Here is a 6980-nt window from a genome sequence, read left to right on the forward strand (position 1 = left end):
TTGTGGTTATTTAATTCGTGCCTTTCACACCTCCTCAACAATAAGCTTTATAAGAGCAGGAACCTGTTTGTTTGGGCTTACCATTTAATCCACAGTTTCTAGCAAAGGACTTGACATGTAATAGAAACCCAATAATAGTTGATAAATAAATGAATGGCAAAAAAAAAAAAAAAACAGATAATGATAGTTAACATTTATTGATTCTTTCTATGCCTACAGCAACCATGGCTTATGGTCCCAAGAAGCATCTGACGTTGGTTGCAGCTCCAACCATTGGATTCTGGATAAACTGAGTGGTGTGTTTGCTCCTTGTCCATTTACTAATCCCCATAAGCTGAAAGAGTCTCTCCCCATCATCATTTTTTCTAAGGAAGAAACTTACATATACCCTGACAATGCTCCAACTAAAAGACACAGATTGCCAAATTGGATAAAGAGTCAAGACCCATCAGTGTGATGCATTCAAGAGACCCATCTCATGTACTGAGACACATATAGACTCAAAATAAAGGGATAGAGGAAGATCTACCAAGCAAATGGAAAGCAAGAAAAAGCAGGGGTTGCAATCCTAGTCTCTGATAAAACAGACTTTAAACCAACAAAGATCAAAAGAGACAAAGAAGGCCATTACATGATGGTAAAGGGATCAATTCAACAAGAAGAGCTAACTATACTAAATATATATGCATCCAATACAGGAGCACCCAGATTCATAAAGCAAGTCTTAGAGACCTAAAAGGAGACTTAGATTCCCACACAATAATAATGGGAGACTTTAACACCCCACTGTCAATATTAGACATATCAACAAGACAGAAGGTTAACAAGGATATCCAGGACTTGAACTCAGCTCTGCACCAAGCAGACCTAATAAACATCTACAGAACTCTCCACCCCAAATCAACAGAATATACATTCTTCTCAGCACCTTGTTGCACTTATTCCAAAATTGACCACATAGTTAGAAGTAAAGCACTCCTCAGCAAATGTAAAAGAACAGAAATCGCAACAAACTGTCTCTCAGACCACAGTGCAATCAAATTAGAACTCAGGATTAAGAAACTCACTCAAAATCACACAACTACCTGGAAACTGAACAACCTGCTCCTGAATGACTACTGGGTAAATAACAAAATGAGGTGAGGCTGAGCATGGTGGCTCACCCCTGTAATCCCAGCACTTTGGGAGGCCGAGGAGGGTGGATCATGGGCCAGGAGATGAAGACCATCCTGGCTAACATGGTGAAACCCTGTCTCTACTGAAAATACAAATAATATTAGCCAGGCATGTAGTCCCAGCTACTTGGAAGGTTGAGGCAGGAGAATGGAGTAAACCTGGGAGGTGGAGCTTGCAGTGAGCACAGATCGCGCCACAGTACTCCAGCCTGGGCAACAAAATTAGACTCCATCAAAAAAACAAAACAAAACAAATGAAATGAAAGCAGAAATAAAGATGTTCTTTGAAACCAATGAGAACAAAGACACAATGTACCAATATCTCTGGGACACATTTAAAGCAGTGTGTAGAGGGAAATTTATAGCACTAAATGCCCACAAGAGAAAGCAGGAAAGATCTAAAATCAACACCCTAACTTCACAATTAAAAAAACCAGTGAAGCAAGAGGAAACACATTCAAAAGCTAGCAGAAGGCAAAAAATAACTAAGATCAGAGCAGACCTGAAGGAAATAGAGACACAAAAAAACCCTTCAAAAAATCAATGAATACAGGAGCTGGTTTTTTGAAAAGATTAACAAAATAGACAGCTAGCAAGACTAATAAAGAAGAAAAGAGAGAAGAATCAAATAGATGCAATAAAAAATGATAAAGGGGATATCACCACTGATCCCACAGAAATACAAACAACCATCAGAGAATATTATTAATACTTCTACACAAATAAACTAGAAAATCTGGAACAAATGGATAAATTGCTGGACAAATACACCCTCCCAAGACTAAACCAGGAAGAAGTCGAATTGCTGAATAGACCAATAACAGGCTCTGAAATTGAGGCAATAATGAATAGCCTACCAACCAAAAAATGTCCAGGACCAGATGGATTCACAGCCAAATTCTACCAGAGGTACAAAAAGTGGGCAAAGGATATGAACAGACACTTTTCAAAAGAAGACATTTATGCAGCCAACAGTCACATGAAAAAATGCTCATCATCACTGGCCATCAGAGAAATGCAAATCAAAACCACAATGAGATACCATCTCACACCATTTAGAATGGCGGTCATTAAAATGTCAGGGAACAGCAGGTGCTGGAGAGGATGTGGAGAAATAGGAACACTTTTACACTGTTGGTGGGAGTCTAAACTCCCACTTTTACACTGTTGGTGGGAGTTCAACCATTGTGGAAGATAGTGTGGCAATTCCTCAAGGATCTAGAACTGGAAATACCATTTGATCCCACGATCCCATTACTGGGTATACAACCAAAGGATTATAAATCATGCCACCATAAAGCCACATGCACACGTATGTTTATTGCGGCACTATTCACAATAGCAAAGACTTGGAACCAACCCAAATGTCCATCAATGATAGACTGGATTAAGAAAATGTGGCACATATACACCATGGAATACTAGGCAGCCATAAAAAAGGATGAGTTCATGTCCTTTGTAGGGACATGGATGAAACTGGAAACCATCAATCTGAGCAAACCATCACAAGGACAGAAAACCAAACACTGCATATTCTCACTCATAGGTGGGAACTTAACAATGAGAACACTTGGACACAGGAAAGGGAACACCACACACCGGGGCCTGTCATGTAGTGGGGGAATGGGGAGGGATAGCATTAGGAGAAATACCTAATGTAAATGACGTGTTAAATGGGGGCAGCAAACCAACACAGCACATGTATACATATGTAACAAACCTGCACGTTGTACACATGTACCCTAGAACTTAAAGCACTATAAAATAAAACAAAAAACTTAAACAAATTTATAGGAAAAGAAACAACCACATTAAAAAGTGAAGAAAGGACATGAAGAGACACTTCTCAAAAGAAGACATACATGTGGCCAACAAACATATGAAAAAAAGCTCAACATCACTAATCATCAGAGAAATGCAAATCAAAACCACAAAGAGATATCATCTCACAGCAGTCGGAATGGCTAACTAAAAAGTGAAAAACAACAGATACTGGTGAGGTTGTGAAGCAAAAGGAACACATTTACACTGTAGGTGGGAATGTAAATTAGTTCTGTACAGCAAATCACCATGGCACACGTTTATCTGTGTAACAAATCTGCACATCCTGCACCTGTACCTCTGAACTGAAAATAAAAGTTGGAAAAAAAAAAAAAAGATTTGCATGCAGTGGTTCATTAAGATCAATGGCAAGGTCTAAACTGATGTAACCTATCCTGCTGGATTCATGAATGTCATCAGCATTGACAAGACTGAAGAAAATTTTTGTCTGTTGTATGACACCAAAGGTCACTTTGCTGTTCATCATATCACACCTGAGGAGGCCAAGTACAAGTTGTGCAAAGTGAGAAAAATATTTGTGGTCACAAAAGGAATCCCTCATCTGGTGATTCATGATGCTCACACCATCTGCTACTTGGATCTACTCATCAAGGTAAATGACACCATTCAAACTGATTTTGAGACTGTCAAGATTACACATTGTGTCAAGTTCAACAGTGGTAACCAGTTGACACTGGTATCCTGTGACTGGAGATGCTACCTTGGGAAGAATTGGTGTGATCACGAACAGAGAGAAACATTCTGGATCTTTTGATGTGGTGAATGTGAAAGATGCCAGTGGCAGCAGCTTTGCCATCCACCTCTCAAACATTTTTGTTTTTTGACAAGGGCAACAAAGCATGGATTTCTCTTCCCCAATGAAAGGGTGCCCACCTCACCATTGCTGAAGACAGACAAAACTGATGGCCAAATAGAGCAGTGGGTGAAATGGTCTCTAGACATATTAGAAAGATCTTAAAGTTACTTAAAGTTAATACAGCATGAATAAAAAAAAAATATTGAAAGTTTCCTACACACTAGACACTGCACTGGGCATTTCACATGCAGCTGAATGATAAAACAGATACCTCATTATCCTCCTTGCTTAGAGGATGAGATAGGTTGGGTCACTTGCCCAAGGTCACTCAACTAGAAAGGTGCAGAGTTGGAGAGGTTCAAAAGTTAGTCTTGACTACTCTGGACGCATGCTCTATGCACTCTGTTCTTTGTTCTTCTTGTTTTTCATCTCATCTTATTGGTTGAGTAGTCCCTCTTCTACTGCAACAGCACATTATAGAAAAGAATANCTCCCACTTTTACACTGTTGGTGGGAGTTCAACCATTGTGGAAGATAGTGTGGCAATTCCTCAAGGATCTAGAACTGGAAATACCATTTGATCCCACGATCCCATTACTGGGTATACAACCAAAGGATTATAAATCATGCCACCATAAAGCCACATGCACACGTATGTTTATTGCGGCACTATTCACAATAGCAAAGACTTGGAACCAACCCAAATGTCCATCAATGATAGACTGGATTAAGAAAATGTGGCACATATACACCATGGAATACTAGGCAGCCATAAAAAAGGATGAGTTCATGTCCTTTGTAGGGACATGGATGAAACTGGAAACCATCAATCTGAGCAAACCATCACAAGGACAGAAAACCAAACACTGCATATTCTCACTCATAGGTGGGAACTTAACAATGAGAACACTTGGACACAGGAAAGGGAACACCACACACCGGGGCCTGTCATGTAGTGGGGAATGGGGAGGGATAGCATTAGGAGAAATACCTAATGTAAATGACGTGTTAAATGGGGCAGCAAACCAACACAGCACATGTATACATATGTAACAAACCTGCACGTTGTACACATGTACCCTAGAACTTAAAGCACTATAAAATAAAACAAAAAACTTAAACAAATTTATAGGAAAAGAAACAACCACATTAAAAGTGAAGAAAGGACATGAAGAGACACTTCTCAAAAGAAGACATACATGTGGCCAACAAACATATGAAAAAAAGCTCAACATCACTAATCATCAGAGAAATGCAAATCAAAACCACAAAGAGATATCATCTCACAGCAGTCGGAATGGCTAACTAAAAGTGAAAACAACAGATACTGGTGAGGTTGTGAAGCAAAAGGAACACATTTACACTGTAGGTGGGAATGTAAATTAGTTCTGTACAGCAAATCACCATGGCACACGTTTATCTGTGTAACAAATCTGCACATCCTGCACCTGTACCTCTGAACTGAAAATAAAAGTTGGAAAAAAAAAAAAAGATTTGCATGCAGTGGTTCATTAAGATCAATGGCAAGGTCTAAACTGATGTAACCTATCCTGCTGGATTCATGAATGTCATCAGCATTGACAAGACTGAAGAAAATTTTGTCTGTTGTATGACACCAAAGGTCACTTTGCTGTTCATCATATCACACCTGAGGAGGCCAAGTACAAGTTGTGCAAAGTGAGAAAATATTTGTGGTCACAAAAGGAATCCCTCATCTGGTGATTCATGATGCTCACACCATCTGCTACTTGGATCTACTCATCAAGGTAAATGACACCATTCAAACTGATTTTGAGACTGTCAAGATTACACATTGTGTCAAGTTCAACAGTGGTAACCAGTTGACACTGGTATCCTGTGACTGGAGATGCTACCTTGGGAAGAATTGGTGTGATCACGAACAGAGAGAAACATTCTGGATCTTTTGATGTGGTGAATGTGAAAGATGCCAGTGGCAGCAGCTTTGCCATCCACCTCTCAAACATTTTGTTTTTTGACAAGGGCAACAAAGCATGGATTTCTCTTCCCCAATGAAAGGGTGCCCACCTCACCATTGCTGAAGACAGACAAAACTGATGGCCAAATAGAGCAGTGGGTGAAATGGTCTCTAGACATATTAGAAAGATCTTAAAGTTACTTAAAGTTAATACAGCATGAATAAAAAAAAAATATTGAAAGTTTCCTACACACTAGACACTGCACTGGGCATTTCACATGCAGCTGAATGATAAAACAGATACCTCATTATCCTCCTTGCTTAGAGGATGAGATAGGTTGGGTCACTTGCCCAAGGTCACTCAACTAGAAAGGTGCAGAGTTGGAGAGGTTCAAAAGTTAGTCTTGACTACTCTGGACGCATGCTCTATGCACTCTGTTCTTTGTTCTTCTTGTTTTTCATCTCATCTTATTGGTTGAGTAGTCCCTCTTCTACTGCAACAGCACATTATAGAAAAGAATAATGGTTGAATTTCATAAGTAGTATGCACATCGAGAAAAGTGATTTCAAGCTGTAATGTAGGTTCTTTCTTAACTATGACTTCAATCCTTAGCAGTGAGGAGAAAAACTCAACCTATTTGACATTTTCTCTATGAACCTAAGGCCACAGATACATTGTAGAACACTGGCACAGGAATTTCTGACAAAGAAAGGACAGATGAGTGTTTCCATAAGTATTAATACCTAAGTGTAAAGAGTAAAAACAACATTCTGAAACCAAGAACCACTCCAAAAGGAGTAAAGCTTGCAACTATGAAAGGGTAACACTGGGAAGGTCCTCTCTCTCCTGCAGTTTGTTTACCAGGCTCAGTGTTTATAGAAATATGATCATCCCAGGCCTAAAAATATTTACATTACAAATTTTTATTGTTTAAATAACACTTTGTGACAGGGGTTTTCAACTTTAGTAGTATTGACATTTGAGACTGGATAACTCTGTTGTGGGGGATGGGGGCTGTCCTATGCATTGCAAGATGGTTAACAGCAACCTTTAGCCACTAGATGCCTGTAACACTCCCTTAATTGAGACAAGCAAAATGCTTCCAAACATTGCCAAATATTCCCTAGGGGAGCAAAATTGTTTCTGGTTAAGAACTAATGCATCTGGGGAAATTTATACCAACTTTTTTTTTTTTTTTTTTTTTTTTTTTTTTTTTTTTTTTTTTTTTTT

At 39.0% G+C, this 6980-nt stretch overlaps 2 pseudogenes; both read left to right on the top strand.

Moving 5' to 3' along the window:
- The first annotated feature begins 224 nt into the window (after positions 1-224).
- LOC108532859 (40S ribosomal protein S4-like) lies at positions 225-3943 on the top strand (annotated as a pseudogene).
- Position 3944: 1 nt separating this feature from the next.
- On the top strand, positions 3945-5912 carry LOC108532853 (40S ribosomal protein S4, X isoform-like; annotated as a pseudogene).
- Positions 5913-6980: the final 1068 nt, after the last annotated feature.

The sequence above is a fragment of the Rhinopithecus bieti genome, unplaced genomic scaffold (assembly GCF_001698545.2).
Source record: "Rhinopithecus bieti isolate Rb0 unplaced genomic scaffold, ASM169854v2 scaffold_10271, whole genome shotgun sequence".
NCBI classification, from domain to species: Eukaryota; Metazoa; Chordata; class Mammalia; order Primates; family Cercopithecidae; genus Rhinopithecus; species Rhinopithecus bieti.